Source organism: Neopelma chrysocephalum, unplaced genomic scaffold, assembly GCF_003984885.1.
Source record: "Neopelma chrysocephalum unplaced genomic scaffold, ASM398488v2 Primary Assembly neopelma1_26, whole genome shotgun sequence".
In the NCBI taxonomy this organism is placed as follows: Eukaryota; Metazoa; Chordata; class Aves; order Passeriformes; family Pipridae; genus Neopelma; species Neopelma chrysocephalum.
Genome location: NW_020897695.1, coordinates 29985683 through 30004688, shown reverse-complemented (window position 1 = coordinate 30004688; position 19006 = coordinate 29985683). Strand labels below are relative to the sequence as shown.

At 40.4% G+C, this 19006-nt stretch overlaps 1 protein-coding gene across 4 annotated transcripts in view; it reads left to right on the top strand.

Moving 5' to 3' along the window:
• RNF144B (ring finger protein 144B) overlaps positions 1-19006 on the top strand; it is a 92037-nt gene that overhangs the window by 26850 nt on the left and 46181 nt on the right. The window contains exon 2 of one of the 4 annotated variants that reach the window (XM_027676052.1): positions 15122-15256. The exons of the other annotated variants lie outside the window; for them this stretch is intronic. The gene's annotated coding sequence lies outside the window, so the exon portion shown is untranslated. The remainder of the gene's footprint in view (positions 1-15121; positions 15257-19006) is intronic. 4 annotated transcript variants of the gene reach the window in all.

The following is a 19006-nucleotide window of genomic DNA, read 5'->3' as shown; positions in this document are numbered from 1 at the left end:
ATAATTCTAAAATGCTAACTTGTCTGAGGATATATTATAAACTACTATTGTTACTTATCATTAAGATTGATACAGGACTCTTTGAAAGAGAATATTTTTGTTCTGTATTACATAAATTCTAAACCAAAAACTTGTTGTAGACAAGGAACATTTGACAATATTTCTGGTAAAAACATTTTGAAGAAAGAATTAAATGTATAATTTTGACATTTGGAAAATAAAGAAATAATTATGCCAAGCTTAATCATCAACAACTAATCAAAAATTAAGAACACATTCAGAACTCTCCTTCTGATGAAAAAAATTCAGCTGGAAATCTTAACAAATGTGGGGAATCCTCTACTGTATGTAGTACTGTTTGCCTTAATGCCTCTTTTAATTTAGAACAAGTTATTTAATATTGTCATAGAATCATAGAATCATAGAATCATAGAATAGGTAGGGTTGGAAGAGACCTCCAAGATCATCAAGTCCAACCCCTGATCCAACTCCAATTACTATATCATGGCACTAAGGGCCACGTCCAATCTCTTTTTAAAAACCTCCAGGGATGGTGAATCCACCACCTCTCTGGGTAGGCCGTTCCAATGTCTGATAACCCTCTCTGTAAAGAATTTTTTCCTAACATCTAACCTAAACCTCCCCTGGCAGAGCTTGAGCCCATGTCCCCTTGTCCTATTGTTGGTTGCCCGGGAGAAGAGACCAACCCCCGCCTGGCTATAACCTCCCTTCAGGTAGTTGAAGAGAGTGATGAGGTCGCCTCTAAGCCTTCTCTTCTCCAGACTAAACAACCCCAGCTCCCTCAGCCTCTCCTCATAGGACTTGTGCTCAAGTCCCTTCACCAGCCTCGTTGCTCTTTTCTGGACCCGCTCCAGCACCTCAATGTCCTTCCTGAACTGAGGGGCCCAGAGCTGAACACAATACTCAAGGTGTGGCCTCACCAATGCAGAGTACAGGGGAAGGATCACTTCCCTGCTCCTGCTGGCCACACTGTTCCTGATGCAGGCCAGGATGCCATTGGCCTTCTTGGCTACCTGAGCACACTGCTGGCTCATGTTCAGCCTCCTGTCGATCAGCACCCCCAAGTCCCTTTCTGCCTGGCTGCTCTCCAGCCACTCTGTCCCCAGCCTGTAGCGCTGCAGGGGGTTGTTGTGGCCAAAGTGCAGGACCCGGCACTTGGCCTTGTTGAACTTCATTTCATTGGAGTTTGCCCATCTCTCCAGTCTATCCAGATCCCTCTGCAGAGCCCTCCTGCCTTCCAGCAGGTCGACACTCCCTCCCAACTTGGTGTCATCTGCAAATTTGCTGATGATGGACTCAATCCCCTCATCTAAATCATCGATAAAGATGTTAAAAAGGACTGGGCCCAGCACTGACCCCTGGGGGACACCACTGGTGACCGGCTTCCAACTGGATGCAGCTCCGTTCACCAGCACTCTCTGGGCCCGGCCCTCGAGCCAGTTCCTGACCCAGCAGAGAGTGCCCCTGTCCAAGCCGTGGGCTGCCAGCTTTTCCAGGAGTATGCTATGGGAGACAGTGTCAAAGGCTTTGCTGAAGTCCAGATAGACCACATCCACAGCCTTTCCCTCGTCCACCAGGTGGGTCACCTGATCGTAAAAGGAGATCAGGTTGGTCAAACAGGATCTGCCCCTCCTAAACCCGTGTTGGCTGGGTCTGATCCCTTGTCCATCCTGTAGCTGCTGTGTGATTTCACACAGGATAATCTGCTCCATAACTCTGCCAGGCACCGAGGTCAGGCTGACAGGCCTGTAGTTACCCGGGTCAGCCTTGCAGCCTTTTTTATGGATTGGGGTGATATTTGCCAACTTCCAGTCGTAAGGGACCTCCCCAGTGAGCCAGGATTGTTGGAAGATGGTGGAGAGCGGCTTGGCAAGCTCTTCTGCCAGCTCCCTCATTACCCTAGGATGGATCCCGTCTGGTCCCATAGACTTGTGAGGATCCAGATGACTCAGTAAGTCACTAACTATTTCCTCCTGGAATACAAGGGGACTATTTGGTTTCCTATCTCTGTCTACCAGCTCCAGAGGCCAGTTGCCTTGAGGGCCACCTGTCCTACTGGTAAAAACTGAGGCAAAGTAGGTGTTAAGTACCTCAGCCTTCTCCTCATCTTTATTAACTATGTTTCCCTCCAAGTCCCTCAAAGAATGGAGGTTTTCTTTGCAATGGAGGTTTTCTTTGTCCTTCAAAGGCATGGCTTTTTCTAGAGGAAAAGGTAATGTCTTCCTGGATTGTAGAGAGGGGATGAAAGTAAAGGGAGGGAAGAAAGCACAGGGCAAGCATCGTGTTCAAGCCCTGACTTCTGCCAGTAGAAACTGGTGATAACAGGCCAAAACCAATTCCCATTACTTTGTGTACCAGTACGGGTGGAAGTGCTGAAGAAGGTTGTGGTTCTGATGAAGTTTATGAAATCCACAGATACCTAATAAGCCTTATAAGCAACAGTAGTTAGTGCTAATAGCTTGCCGTAGAAATGCAGCTTATTCATAATCTCTGAAAGTGGGTGGTGGCCACTGTAATCACAGATAAATACTTTTCTGTGATAGGTATGTAGATATATTTCTCTCTACCCATTATGTAAATTTGATGGCTCCCAGTTTTCAGCTGAGTAGTTCAGCTGGCAGTGGGAAATTTTATGTGGGTGGTGGTAAAAATAACCTTTATTCCAATGCAAAGCATACAAGCACACACAGCATATCCATGACTGTGTCCCTATTTTTCTGCTCCTGCTTTTTATTTAATTTTCATGGGAAATCCTGTCCAAAGATACAGAAAGACAGGCTAGATCCTGTAGGCCTGCCCACAACTATCCGTGTTGGCTTTGCCAAGAGTTCATACTTTTTTATATTTCATGTTTCCTCCACAGAGCAAATTTTGCTTTAGGCTCCATGACACAGATAAAAATACAAACACAAAAACTGTTTGACTGCTATTGAGATCTCTCTCATAACAGCGGCCAGAACCTTGTTAAATCTCTTGCTGATATCGCTGTGATGTCTCACAGCTAGAGGAAACTGAAAAGCTTACCACAAGTCCATTTTTTTTGAAGAATTGCATAGTGCACTGTGTTCTGTCATACCAAGGCCTTTCTGTAGGTGGAAGATAGGGCTGAGGACCTCAGTTTGAGGAAGCAGCACTGATATTTTTAGGTGGCTTCTTAAAGGATTCAATAAAATGTATAAAATTCAGTAACACACTTACTGGCTATTTTCTCTCTTTTGAATTAGCTGTGCAAATAAACTTCCAAAAGCAGAACTTGTGCAATGAAAATAATTATCTCGGGACATTTTTGAAAGGTGAATTTTCTGGTAAGCCTGTCATGCTAATGTATTTCCTGAAAAGTAGCACCAAGCAGCATCTCAGTAGTCTTTGGAAGAGAGTAGATTTTTAGCTTTTGAAGAAAACACAGCGTGTGCAACCACCCTGTGTATTCCTTTGTCCGTCCATCTTCCTTCTAAGGATGTTGGACTCACTGCCCAATCTGTAGAGGTTCCAGCCTGACTGTAGGTGACAGAGCTCAGGTCTAATTTATGTTCAGCTGCTTCTGGTCACCCATCAGTGCAGATGTATCACTAGGCTGGTAAGAGCTGGGTAGAAGAGGAAGGATGAACGTGATGACCCTAGCAAGGGGGTAAGGTGTGGTGAGGAGATGGTGGAAAAATGCTGTGGGAGGACACTTGGAGAGAGTTGTGTGTATGTGATGGAGAAGTTCAGGTATTGCGTGATTAATGATTGCTATGAGGGAGCATAGGGAATACAGCTGTGTTGCACTGGAGGGCTCAGGGTCTGTATTACACTGTGGGTGCTAAATGTAGGATATAACTCTGTAGGAAACCAGGCTTCATTAGTCCTGTTGTTCCCAGGGTGACTTACAGAACTGCAGGCATGCTTTGACATATGGATGTATACTAACAAGACTTTCTGTGAATGGCTCGATGACTGAGTGCTTTCTTTTGTTCCAAAGACACACTTTCATTTCCACAGAAATTGGAATTATTGAGGACCTGCTGTGGATAGAAAGCCTGTAATTTATCAGAGAGCTGCACTGGTAGGCATATCTAATCTGCCTAATCCATTGGCATTAGCATTGAACAGACAAAATGTTGAAAACATACATAAGCCCACTGGTGATATAAAAGCGCCTACAGCTAAATAGATCTCTTTTGTTTCTTGAGATTTATAGCTCGCATATGTTTGCTATACAATAAACCAAATTCAACTGAATAATATTACTGGAAATTAGTTAAAGCTTTCTATTGACCGTATAAATCATGAGGGCAAAGCTAGATTCCCTTTTATGTGCCTGTAGAATATTGATATAAAAATAGATCTTTCTGTGTTCATATTTCTTCACAATAGTTTAAAAGAATGCAGAGGCAGTAGTTCTACTGAAACAGATCTTTAAAATTGAGAGTGGCATGTATTTGCAACAAAAGGGAAATTCTAGCCTGGTATACACTTCTAAAGAGCCTCAGTTACAGAGTGGGTAGAGGGAATTATCTTTGGTCCTTGTGTGCCACTCCTCTGCTGGTTCCCACTGAATGATTTCAAAAGGATGCTTTTTTCTAACATTCACAAATGTAATTGTTTAACAACATTATACTGCACATTGTAATATAGAGCAAAATAAAAGAAAGGTAGAGGAGTGAATGAGGCTTAGAGAGCAAGCCACAGTCAGTCTGGCAAAGCAACTGAACAAAAGAGGTAAACTAGTTTGGTGCACTGTTTGGTGCTCTGGGTCTCAAAAGCATTTATCCTACAAGTGGGCAGTTGGGAACATTATGAACTTCCTTCTCCATCAGCATCTATCTGATTTCAGGCAACAAAGATCCTCATGAAACTGTTTGGTTAGTCTAAAGTTATAATGTGTTAAACCCTGTGATAGCTGGTGCTAATTTCGTTTTTTTTTTCAGGCATTATTCACCTTTTACACAGTAGTGTGTTTTTCTTCAGTCTACTGGTGCCAGACACTATCCAGTTAGCACAACAACCCTTAGTTAGCACCCTCTCTTTAATGTTTTGTTTTTTTTTTTTACTGTGGTATCTTTGACCAAGTGTTCTCCTATGTTGACCATTCCCCTTTTAAGTTGAGGTAAATAATAAATACGACCAGTGTTTTGAAGTGTTCAATATTTATTTTGTTCTTGAAGAGCCACTGAATAACTGGTCAGAGCTGGTTTTCAGGTGACCTCAACATGTTCATTTAGCACTTTGCTCAGCGATGTTTTGAAGGAGACAGGTTACAAGAGCAGAGAGCTCTTTATCACTGTTTTTTTTTCCCATTGGAAAGCCTATTGGAAATTCCCACACAGTCCTAGCATGGATTAGTGATTTTGCCTTTGCAGAAGTTGAAAATCTTATAAGATACCATCAGGTTTGTATTGTGCATGATATTAAGACAAATAATGCAATTGTATGATCTCAGTACATAGTATAAGTACTTGACTAAAGGTTGTCTAATGCTCCAAATGTTGATAACTTGCTGTGTGAACCTTTTGACTTTCAGGCTAGACCCTGGTGTCAACTGTTGCTGGTTTTACTGTAATTTTACCCAATATGGGGCAGTTGTCCTGAGTAGAAGTCTATAAATGTAACAAAGCCCAGAAAAGGCCGAATAGCTGCAGGGAGCACAAATGGACCATTGTGATGTTCTTGTAGTGGGTGTCAATATGGTGGGAAGGGACTGGAAAAAAAAATAAAAAAGAGGAGAGCTTGTTCAGTTGGGGCTGGCTGGCAAAACAGATAAGTTGTTCTCACTTGGAGGTGGAGGTGGAAATGGAGGAGAGCCTCTGGAGCCTATGACATTTCTCAAAGGCAAAAAGCTTTGCTTAAAGTCTAAAAATAGGGCAAGACAATGTTCAAGAGGAGTTCCAAAAACATGGCAAGGCAGTGCTTAAGAGGAGATCTGAACTTTGGTGGAGCAGAGTACCATTCTGCACACACTGAATTTCAATTACTCTGCCAGGTAGTATTGAGAATCTGAACTGGAGACAGGCTGCATAAAGACAGCATTCATGATGATTAAACAGCTCAAATGGACTTTGAAAAGGAGAAATGTGTCTGGCTAAGGACTGGGTTACTTGATCATCTTCAACAGTAGGGCTTGGAACTTTGTGTCTGATGAAAGATGAAGTTCTGTGTGACTTTGCAAGGGAGCTGAGTCAGGGGATCACTAACCTGTCTGCCCGGACACTACCAACCCCAGTAACAGACAGAAGCTTTCTAGAACCTGGTCTCTGCATCCTTCTGTGTCTGTGTTTCAGGAAGCTGATCCATACAGAACTGTTCTTCCAGACTGGTCTGTGGAGCACTCCTTGATTTCATGGCATTTAAACAGTTCACATTGTTTCTAGCTCCTAACCAAGAGCTAATTCCTCCTAGAATAGTTTCTTCATATCGTTTTTCAGGACAATCAGTTACTGAAGCTCCAATTACAAATGCCAGCGAAAGCTCCTCTCAGTTGTGAGAGTCAGCAAAATAGCTTCTTTTATTAAGGTGGCTCCCATTGTGGAGAGAAAACGCATGGCAAAATTGAAACTCCACCAGAAACAGCTCCACATTGAGGTGCTGGCAATATCTGTGTCATGATGAAGCAATTTGAGCACCTTACTGACTACTAAAACAGGTTCTTCACAGACCTCTCTGAAACAGTAAGGTTTTTTGAGGGGGAGAGGACAAGTGAGGAAGGGGTTGGTGGCTGAACTAAGAAAAGGCGAAAAGGGGGATTGGAAATTCTTCCAGTAGTTATAATTCAATTAATACCATGCAGGAACTATCACCTTTGTGATAAAATGTTTGAGATCAACTGAAGCAGGAGTGTTTCATGTGACTCTTGAATCTGGAAAAGCATTCTGTCCCAATGCATATAATCTGCTTGAAAAAATTTGTTGTTCTTTTGGGGATTTTTTTTTTTAAGTGACAAGATGACCAAGTCTGGAAACAGTGAAAGGAAATGTGTGGGTTTGTTGTTAGTGTTTTCAGGCATTAGGTGTTACCATTAACCATCCTGTGATGGTGGCTGTGGCTGTCCAGCTGTCTGTTCAGATCCTGTGCTGGTCTGTAGCTCATGCTGAAAGCCCTCTCTGCCACAGCCCTTCAGTAGGGAGGACCCTTCAGGTCCTCCACAACTCACTGCTACTGCCTTGTCTTCTCTCAATGATGTCAGCCTTGCTTGTGTTGTTATGAACTTTTATGTGTCCCTGTCTGGAAAAAAGCACCTTGTCTTATTATTCATAAAATCAACACAAGGGAAACATCTCTTCTTTCAGCTTCTTTACTTCCTCTGTGACTTGCACCTGTGGCTAGCCAACCGTGATGACTAATTAATATTGGTCAAGAATTGCAGTTATTTATTTTCTTGATGAGGCGGAATGGATGCTGTAGAGGAAATATCAAATATTCTGACTAAAGTCGTTGTGTACAAAGGTATCTTGTATCTTCTTCCAGTCACACTTTTCCTTGTTGTTTCATAACTCTTCCTCTGATTCCCTCTGATTGCAGTTCAGGCTATGAGCTCTTTTTGACAGTGTAGCTTCCTGCGTGCTTGGGTTATGCCTTGCAGGGGGACTGCAGTCTGAAGTAGGGTAGAGAAAATCTATAAGATAAAAAGTAATGATACCAGGCTACTTAATTAATTTAGCTCATAGTCTTGCAAAGCACAGCCTGTTATCATTACTTTTAATGGTAGAAATGTTAGCAGTTAGGAATTGTTAAATAGGTGTTACCTGAAGGAGTTGCCTTCTGATAATCCTATGCACACATTAATTGACAAGCATAAAAATACCATGGTCATGCACATTACATTTCCAGTAAAACAGGAACTCGGATCATAGTATCATAGAATGTGCTGAGTTGAAAGGCACCCAGATGTATATGCTAAAAGAAAAACTGTTGGTTCAACACATTTCACAAGAAAGCCTGTAAGGCAAAACCAAGATGAAACACACTGGAGCATGTTATATACTTCTACAGATACAAAAAATCATAAGCTAGAGCCATATTCACTATAGTATATTTGGGATTTTGCTGACTGAGGGAACTAACTATTCTGAAGAAAATGTAAAGAGATTTTTGACTTTTAGAGTAGATTTAGACAGGTTTCAGACAGGTAGTGCAGGGATGACCAGGCAGGAGGTATTAGGAACTGTCTGCCAAAGTCTCTGTGTGGCTGAAATAACAAGACAGAAATGACATCCATTGAAGGGTCAAAGGGAAGATAGTGGAAAGGTGAAAGGAAGACCACAGGGATAGAATCAGAAAGGTATCCATGGCCCCCTGTGATCCCATGACTCCTCTGCTGGCACTTTGTATTCATTTTGTATTAGCATCTAGTATTTAAGCAGTTAAAGTGTATATGACATTTGTCTGTTCTACCTTAGTTAAGGCAAGATTGATAGAAGCATGGCACATGTAGACACTTCGTATTGTTTGAATGATCATTTGTATGGTCTTCCAAACAAATATAGTTCATCACATGAGTGATGTTCACTAGAAAACTTTTTTTATAGTGGGTGACTTTTCATCTTTTACTTCGCATCAGATTTCCCTGTTGAACATTGCTGTTTTGCTGCTTTGTCCTTGAATCTATCTAGCTTGAAAATACAAGACACTTTATGGTCTGTAACAAAGTATACAAGACAGCTGGGGCATGTGTTGTATACTTTGTATACAAGTAAGGTTATGGGTTTTTTTGTGGTGTTACAGATTATAAAGTTATGTACTTTTCCAAGGTCAGAGGAAGTTTGTGGCACTGCCTAGAAAAAAAAATCTGAATCTTTTACCCATGCTGCAGGTATTTTTGTTTGTTTGTTTTGTTTTGTTTTGTTTTCTGGGTTTTTTTCCTGTTAAGGAGCAGGAAAGCCTATTGCAGAAGTCCTGAAGCTGGCTTCCAGTGGTCAAAACCAGAATGTTAAATGAAAGCTTTTCCTCTTTACTTCTTTCTGTGTATGAAGAAACAGAAAAGTCGTACTTAGTCACACATCTGAAGAGTACCCAGTAAAGTGCACTGATTTTTGCTATGATTTTGTGAAATGATCAGTCTAATCTTTAAAGGTTTGAGTTAAGTCTTCTGCTTAACCCAACTTCTTAGGGAAATTGAGTTCATGTGGATTACACTGTTTGTCTGCTGGTACACTTGAAAACTTTTTGAGCCATTGATGTAAAATAGCAGGCAGTGCTCTCCTGTTGTATATTTTCTGGTAGCATCCAGTCAGAAAACCATCATCACAGATGAGGCTTACTAATCAGTGTGCGTGTGGGTCAGTGCAAGCCGTAACCTGTTCTACCCCTGGTCCAGGGGCAGTTTGGAAGCTTTATCAGAATCTAGGATTATTGTTTTAGTAGTGTTAAGGCATGCAAATCCTTAGAAACCAGGCTTTAAGAGTTTTGGCCCTCAACCATTTCTTGACATACAAGTTTGGAGCATAAAATCTGTCAAATTAGTAAATCTTCATTCCTGAGGAAAAGGGTGGTTTACAATACCTTCTGAATAAGGAAAGTAATTTTCTCATTTACTTTTTTCAGCAACATGCCTGAAAACACTTGTGCAAGAATCAAAGCCTTCATTATTTTAAATTCATCACTTTTTTTTTTTTTTTTTCTATAGAAAAAATAAAATTGTTTGGCAGTTGATGGTATAGAGACAGCAGAGATCTTGATTATCAGTTTAGGGACACTTTAATGTGAGAGAATCTTTAACCTTGATGCAGTGCCAGTAACAGACTTTGTGTGGTCTAAACAGAGTGATGAATGGGCCTCTTGACCCGTAGTAGTATCCAAACTCAAAACATCATGGTACATGGAGTGTTGCACATTTGGGTTATCCCTAAATGACAAAAGATTTATTGTGCACTTGTTGCCAGTTGAAGGAGGCCGAAGTAACTTCTCTGTTTCCTGGAAAGACAGTCAAAGAATGAAAGCAGATTATTGGAATTTTTCCTTCACTGTCACTATCTCCATTCCCGTCATACTCTACTATGTTTAGTGGAAATTAACTACAACAGAACATTAATCTGATTTCCTGTAAAACATTAATTTTATCTATTCTTCCTAAATGTTTTTCAGTCACCTCCTCTCCTTCCTAAGCCCATTGACAACAAAAGAAATTACACAAAAGATCAACTGTTGGCTTTGTGTAAAATATTGCATTAAAATAGTGATTCACTGGAAAAAGATTTCCCACAGTCAACATGTACCCACTCAGGTCACAAAACCACAAATTATATCAATAAGGACAAAGGAAGTTGTTATTTTAGTTTTTGAACAGTCTTGATTCCTATTTCCTATCATTTTGTTTGGGGGGAGATAAGACACTATTCTTAAATAAATGATTAAACAGAACTGCCAGAAACTCTTCAAATCCTTAACCCAGTATTATCAGGAATAAATTCGTAGTGGGAATAAGTTATGTTTTCCTGCTATCCAAATTCTTTTTCCATGCACAAAGTTTGAGAGTGATATATCACATCATGACCTGACGATTTTTTTTAAGCCAAAGATGAGAAACCATTATTGTAAAACCTGTTTTTGTGGCACAGTGCGATGATCACCATATTTCAAAAGGATCTCAGATGGAGCTTCTTGGTTCTTACCCAGTAGTGGTGGATAATTTCTCTGAGGTTTGCTCAGTAGGAAGCAACCTGTCTGTTCCAATTTTTCCAGCCCAGAGAGGCGTTTTGTGCTGCTTTCACAGCTGAGGCCTGTGGCAACTTGCTTCCTGGGGTACCCAAAGACTGGTGAGATGTTTGTGATCACCAACAGGGATGCTGGGGATGCTACATGCCTGGATTCTGACACTGAGTTTACTCTCTGCAAGGCTACTGGGAAGTCCTGTTTGTCATTTTTTTTATGTTTAAAAAACTATGAATATATACAAAGCTAAAAGGTTTTTTTAAGAGCTGGTCTTAGAAAGAAAGAAATCAATTAGCAAAATTGATACAGCTTTTCTCTTTTTTTTAAAATGTTTTTCATACAATGTTAAAAATATTGTGTGGTGTATATGATTTTTCCTCCTTTTCACTTCCTTTTTTCCCCACATAACACATGTACTCTATGCATGAACCAAAAACACAGAGACAGGAGATTGTTATGCTCAGTCTCTTCATGCTGTCAGTTTCATATTCAGGAGAGTCAAATGGTTTCCCTGCCTTTGGCCCCTGTTAGAATCATGGAATATTTTGGGTTGGAAGGGATATTTAAAGGTCATCTAGTACAACTCCCCTGTAATGAGCAGGGACATCTTCAACTGGATCAGATTGCTCAGAGCCATGTCCAACCTGACCTTGAATGTTTGCAGGGATGGGGCACTATGCTAGGCAACATGTTCCAGAGATTTACCACCCTCATCGTAAAAAAACTTATTCCTAATATCTAATCTTAATGGATGCTCTTTCAGTTTAAAGCCATTAGTCCTTCTCCTGTCACTACATGACTTTGTAAAAAGTCCCTCTCCAGCTCTTTTGTAGGTCCCTCTCAGGTACTGGAAGCTGCTATAAGGTCTCCTAGGAGGCTTCTCTTTTCCAGGTTGAACAACCCCAACTCTCTCAGCCTGTCTTCATAGAAGGGGTGCTCCAGCCCTCTGAGCATCTTTGTGTCCCTCCTCTGGACTTGCTTCAGCAGGTCCATGGCCTTCTTGTGTTTGAGGCCCTAGAGCTGGACGCAGTACTTTAGGTGGGGTCTCATGAGAGTAGAGGACAGGGGACAGAATCACCTCCTTCGAACTGCTGGCCACGCTTCTTGTTATGTAGCCTAGAAAACAGTTGGTTTTCTGGACTGAAAGTGCACTTTGCTGGTTCATGCCCAGCCTTTCATCCACCAAACCTTCCTTAAACTTCATGTTAAGTTCCTACTTAATTTTCATGTTCTCTCATACTTCCTTGGCAGACCTCAAGATCCTCCAGTCTTGAAGAAGTTTCTTCCCATCTGCCTTCCGAAGGTGGGAGCTGACCTAACTTTGGTCATATAGTAAGTGAGAGACGTGTCAGGACTTCTTCCATGCAAGTAGGCCAGTTGTTTCTCCTCTTTCTCTTCTTCTACAATGCAGAATTTCCATTTCCTCTGATCTGGGATATTGTTTTTTCCCTAGATTTGTAATTTGCAATCATATAGGCAGTTATCCGAAGGATAATGTAAGGAGAAATTTAAATATTTACTCATAGTCAGAGTTCGCTGAACCCATTTTCTTCAACTTGAATTATACACCCTGGTAAGATAGATAGAACTAGTAAAAAAGATAGAACTCATGGAAACTACAAATTCAGAGTTCACACTTAAAAGCTTTATTTATATCGTGTAATGCAAAGTGATTCTCTGTGGGAACAAATTTATTGATGCATTTTTCCCCTGACTATGTTTTCTCATATCCTAGAAAATACATATGTATGTATAAAATCAAAAGTTGGGATGATATACCCAGATCTGTTTAAATTTTTTCCTGAGAAATGTTGGGTAGTTAAATGGAGCCAATGGATTTTCAGAGATGAAGTCATGCTTAATGAAAAGATGAGTTTGCTTGTAATTTCTTCAATGACTGCAGATAGTACTGAGGCAGAAAATAATATTTGGTTGGATGTTATCAGTGTTTGGAAAAGCAAAGGTTTGGGTATGTCTCTTGCCCTTCTGCCCCTGTTCAGTCTCGTAAAACTCATGTTTCTTTTCCTGGAGATTCTCTCTGCCCAAATGGATATACCTAGTTTTATACGAAACTTAAAAAAATTACTAGGTGAAAAGCACATATTTTTAATTGTTACCTGGCACCTGAATGTAACAAAATGTGTCTCTAATCAGACACAAAAATAAAACCCATGAAGTTAAAACCTCCCTAATTATTCCCGTGCAACTGAATAAATCCTTACGTCACTTGCAGCAAGCAAGCAATGTGCTTGTCTTTGAGTTCCCACTACACTAATTTTCGGATTGTTGAATTTAACTACTGCTTGCTGGGTAGAACATGTTAAAGGTGTCCTTTCAAGGAGATTATTTTAATTGTTGTCTTCTCTACTCTGAGCAGAGGAGGAAGAAAATTTTTATCGCTATCCTAACAAGGGATAGTGAAGCAATCATGGATTTTGTTACTACAGCTGTGATATAAGAGGACTGCCAGCAAACAGTTGCGCGTGTTTTAAGACATTGCTACTTCTCATCTGGGGGGTGGTATTGTGTCCTTGTTGGATGCTGCCATTGCAAAGGTGTCCAGCAGGGAGAAAGTGGGATCACTCAAACAGCCTTAATGTGGCAGAGGCTGAAATCCCTAAAAACTATTAGTTGAGATTATCTAACCACCCTATTAAATTCCATAGGGAGAAAAGTGGATCTAGACAAAACTGTCGCATCTGGCCTCACCATAAATGGATGAAATGTAAACTAGGCTAGGGAGACGAGACTATAAAGGGGAGGGGAATGGCATGGGGACCCGCCCTAGAAGTTGAGTAAGGAGAGGGATGCTGGGAGAGAGGGACAAGTTCCTGGTTTTCCTATATGGGCATGTTTCAGTTCCATTATCTCCCTACACAGCCAATCCATTGGAATAACCTCTCTCAACTTGGAAACTATTTCTCATCCTAAATTAATCAAAGGGTAAGTGTGTCATACCTAAATACTAAGGAAAAGGTATGAATCAAAGATATGCTTTAGCTCCTCACCTTGGTCCTGCCTGCCAGATGCCTATGAAAGTCCTATTGCTGGTTTTTATAGCCATAAAATTAGGACCCTCAGCTCTGTCTCATCTCTGACCTGCCCATCAGGTTTGGGCTGAAATGTGTTATTAGGCAACCCCCTCTTGTCACCCTCCCCTCCAAATTTTAGCTCTCTTTTAAACCTGTAGATAGAGCCATCATCTAGGAGACTGGCTTGGGTTGGAAGGAATAAAGCTCTCTCTTAATATTTCTGAAAAAAAAGCAGTTAAGAGCTTGAGGCAGGACAGAAAAAGCAGAATTAGAGACATGAAAATAGTGTGCACATTTTTGTCTCGTGACAAGGACAGGTGAGTGACCTCCTCTGTTACAGAGGGAGCTTCCTGTGTTGGCTGCCAGGATGGTTCTGCCCTCTCAGTTTTTAAATTGATGGCGATTCTGATGTCTGAAATCACTGCACTTCTAGGTACATTACCAAAACACTTGGTTAAAAGTCAACAGAATGTGTCGTTTTTGAGCACACAGTCAATAGGAAAAAAATATCCATGCATAACTGAAAGTCTGTGACATGCTCTGAGGTTAACTGTGAGTACAGTTAATAGAAAATAAATTAATTGAACTGAGCCTTAAGTTTTCCCTATGCAATCATGCAATCTTTATACAATTTTGTTAAAAATGTATGCCGAGTTTAAGAGAAAGCAGGAGAAGTGGACGACTTTAGTGTCTCCTCTTTCACATGTATTTAATATGTTTCCCTCAATGCTACTTTATAAGTTACTATTTTTGCAGCTAGAAAGTCTCACCTGTTACCTGATGGTCATAAGAACTGAGTGACTCCACTTCTGTACGTGTAACACATGAACACAAGAGCAAAGCAACCTGTTTGGTTTTATTTTACTTTTTTGTCATCAGTTCATGACATTGGGGGGAAGCTACATGTGCTGTCTATCTGGGGAACTGGACCTGCTTACACAGGTCCTCTGAGCCTGAGAGGTGTCCTGCAACCTCTGCTGCTGTGTCACTAGAAGCAGTGCCGTCACATCATTGACGATCACTTTGTGAATTGATGGCTGGCAGGTCTCATGTCACAGGAGGAGGTCAAGGGGGACTGTGACAGTAACCTTCCTCTTCCCTGCGTTTTGAGTGCAGAGAGGTGGCTAAGGACATGTCCTGGTCTGAGGGTGCTGTGCTGGCTGCCCCTGGGATAGATGTCTGATGTTCAGTGGCAGTTCATCAACATCTTTTTGTTATGGCAGACTCATAGCAACTTGGCTCTTTTTCTTTTTGCAGGCTGGTTCTTTGCACACTTAGTGAACAGGCAGGAGTTTGCAAAAGCAAAAAATTTGTGTGGAGCAATTACAGAGCTGTTTGGTTGCTGGTGGCTATGTGCCCGCTCCTGGTGACATTGCCAATAGAGCTCTGTCATCAGCAAGTTTTGCTACAGGGGCAAATACACTTTCTCTTAATGCTTCCAGGTCCCAAGAAGACAAGTTGCACTGGAACTCCAGCAACGTACTGTCAAAACCACCTGCGCTGATCTTTAAGCTGAGATTTCTAAGCACCTGAAACCTACCCACTGGGGTAGAAGGCTGTTTTCTCACTGTTTTCTGGTGAGACTCTATTTTTTTAATCCTCTAGCACAGTTCTGTATGGAGCAAATACCAAAAGCTAGTTCGCAGTATAAACAATACATGAAAAAATATGAATAGAGAAGAAATACAGAGTTTTATGGAAGCCATTATGTTTTGTTTGGAGATGATGTGCTGTGCCAATAAAGTTTAATGAATATTGCATTTTGCCTTGTTCATAGAGCAGGATGAGTGTAAGTCACCTACCACACACATTTTGAGATCGTAATCATTATACATGTTCAGTAGGCAGTGTGCCATCCCACTCCCTTTTTCACTGTAAAATAAAAAGCTCTTTGGATTTGTACCTACTGTTCTTTCAAAATAATTTTTGACTTATTTTACTCCAGTAGAAAACACCTTGTAATAAAGTTTTATGTTTTAGCTAAAGGAAATAATGCAGATCTCAAACCTAGTTTGTCAGTGAGTGACTTGCATACTAAGTCAGAATTATAGAACAATAGGGTTATTTAAACAGGGAAAAATGTGATGCTGATTTTCTTGTAGCTAATACTGAGTAAATCTTGTCTGCATGCAAAATATTACATAGCTCTGTATTTTTTGCATTGACATCTGATTTCTAGCATTGTGTGATTATATAAATACACATATTGAATAAGGATTCCTTCTTTAAAACCTTTGGTTTATGAAGGTACCACAGATGACTTTTGATGGTGTAATCCCCCTTTAAAACAGATCCCATTGAATAGAACTATTAATGACATCAGGGGCATCATACTTGTAACTTCAGAAAATATATGTATACTCACTGCGCAAAACCCCTTCCTGTTTTGTTTTCAGCATTGGTTATGTCACCCATTAGTATCTATTTTTGTTGTGAAACTGTGTCTCTTACATATCCAAATACTTTTTTTCCATAAGGAAATGGATAATTTGCATGTACAGTAAGTGAAGTGGATAAAGACTCATTTTTCTTAGTTAGGCTCTGGTTTTAGAAAGCTTGTTACAAAACCTCGTTTTATATTACACGTCTGGATAGCAATTACTTTTCAGGATATTTGTTTTTTATTAGTTGAAAACTGAAACAGAGTAGTGAAAATTTCTTTTTTTTCCCCTCACAAGCTAATCCTAGTTCTTTATATAGAATTATAATGAAACTGTTAGTTATAGACTAACTTGGTGTTTTTACTTGCTGCTAATGGAATTTTGTTTGTGAGATATGAGAGATCCTTTCAGTGGTCATGCTATTACTTTTTTACCCACTTCTGTCATAAACTAATGAGTAATTTTAGTTAATGCAGACTGGCTTAGTCATTTTGTAAGTATTTCAAGCTGTTGCAAGAATGACACAGCAATGTTAGTAATTAACTATGCCAGCCTTAACTATGCCTTTATTTGTATTCTGACTAGTAACTCAACTAAAAGTTCCTAGTGATGCTGCATTTCGGTATGTATCATCTCCAATGCTCAGCCATTCCCCCAGGCCTGGAGATATAAAGGCTTCAGTTGAGAGTGTCCAAAAAATTAATTGGACCCTCTCAGTTTTGTGCTTTATGTCACTGCTACTGAAGAAAAGAGCAAATGGGGAGGACTTAGCTTGTGCCTTGTCTGGCATTGTATGACATTCTGAAGTTGTATTTTTTTTATTTGTGACTCAAAAAGGAAATCAATCAATCTGGGTTAAGAAATTCAGGGATTTGGGCTGGGTAGCAATTCTAGCATGGCTCATAATAGTTCACAAAATTAGCTTAGCAAGAAGATGTGCGTCTGTGAAACTGTGAAGTACCTGGGTTCGAGGTAGAGCTGGAAGAGAAATCATTTTGACAGAAGAGCTTGTAACAGTCCAGCTCACATCTTCAGGTGACGGCAATGAAAAGAACCATCAGTATTGATCATCTCAAGTCCTTATAGCCTGAGCTCTTGCACAGTGAGACATCACCTTCAGCTCCTCTTTGCTGTGGAGATCCTGTGTAAGCACAAAAGTAAGGACAAATACAGAAGAGAAGATGGAAGCAGAGGTATAGCCAGCTGTCCACAGGACATCAGTAAGTGATTGTCCTACATGTAAATCCTGGGACCACAGTTTAGGATTTGATACTGAAGAAGTGGAATGCTTGGAATGAGCACATCTTAACATTTCCAGATAATTAAATCTCTTGGGAAACATTAATAATATTTCTCACGAATTTTGTGATGTTTAAGGGAAATTAATTTTGCTGTAAGCAGTTTTGCACATTTGTGCAATCGCATTATAACTTTCATGCATAGAGATACCTAGTAGGAAATGGGATAAAAATATCATGGGATGTTTGCAGCTGATGTTTCCAGAATTGGTCTGCATTTTAATGTACTAATCTAGTTTTCATAGTTTAAAAGAACAGCCCCCCCAGATACAAGATGGCCTCATCAATTATCTGGGGGAAAGATGATTGACCTTTGTTTGCAGTTCTATCTCTTGAGTGTTGGAGGCTACTTTAGTGAAGCTTCGTTTTGCTTTTTTGTGCCAGCAAGGAGTAAATACCAAACCAGATGCTATTTTTGCTACCCTGCTACTGGCTGCTGCCCTGCTCTACTTCTGAACCTATTGCCCTGCCATTTTCCCTACGCCTGCATAAATGACTTGATTTTCCTCATCCTCACTCTCTCACTACTCTCCTCCTTGAGATAATTGTCCCTTTGCTGTTCAAGTGCTGTGTTGCTGAGTACAGGGGCTAAGAGCAGGAAGATTTTTCTTGCTGAGCTTCATCTGTGGCCTAAAAAGTACTTGTGTGATGGAGGCAGAGTAGCAAAGGTAGCAGCAGCAGGAAGAAAATATAGGAACTGAAACTTAAGGGGAACTATTGAAAAGAGTAGTGATAGAAGCTCAAGCTATTTCATACTAGGTTACAATTCTAACCACTGAAGGAGAATCCTTTTCTAATCATGAAGTTTTACAAAGAATTCCACATTTTCATTACTGTTCTGCACCCTGAAAAACAGCTCTGAGCCCTAGGTGTTTCTTGAGTACCGTCTAGGATTGGTCACTGCCAAGGATATCAGTCTGCTTCTGCTGGGAAACGCTCTGCTAACTCAAGTGGCAATATATGTGACATGACTCTAGTTTGCCTAATATTGTTGTAAAACTATTGATGAACACTGCAGGGATCAACGTGATTCCACATGTTTGAACAGCTACATTTTTTCTGGTGATTACTCCCTCCTCCTCTAAATATAAAATTATATGTAACACCCAAAGTTAAATAGTTTGATTTTAAATTTGTACTTATTCCGAGAGGAAAAGAGTATATGATGGTAATTCAAGCAAAGCTGTAATGTATAGGTATAAGGAGACTGAATTAAAGTTGGACAAGGTTTCTGCCTTTTTCTTAAGTTAGTCTGATGCAGTATAATTGGCTGAAAATAACTAAAAACTCAGCTGTGAGCTTCTATACACCCCAGAAGAAATGCCTATATATCTAAGTACTGAAGGCAAAACACCAGCAATAATTGCATGAACTACAAAGTAAACAGACTTCATCATAAAGAGAAAATTATAGGTTAGCATCTGTAGTTTTTTCCCCCCTCTGCTTTTCTGCACACCCTGCACTCTGAAGTGTCTACTTCTTATCTGTGGGTGCGGTGCATTTCCTACAGCAGGAAAAGTTCTTCAGGGTTTGATGTCATGTGTCACAATAATACCTTCTGCTGCTCAGCTGCTGTGAATCACACCCTTAAGTTTGGAACACAGAACTGCAGGATTCCCAGTCCCTCTTGCACACAAGCCCAGCTTAA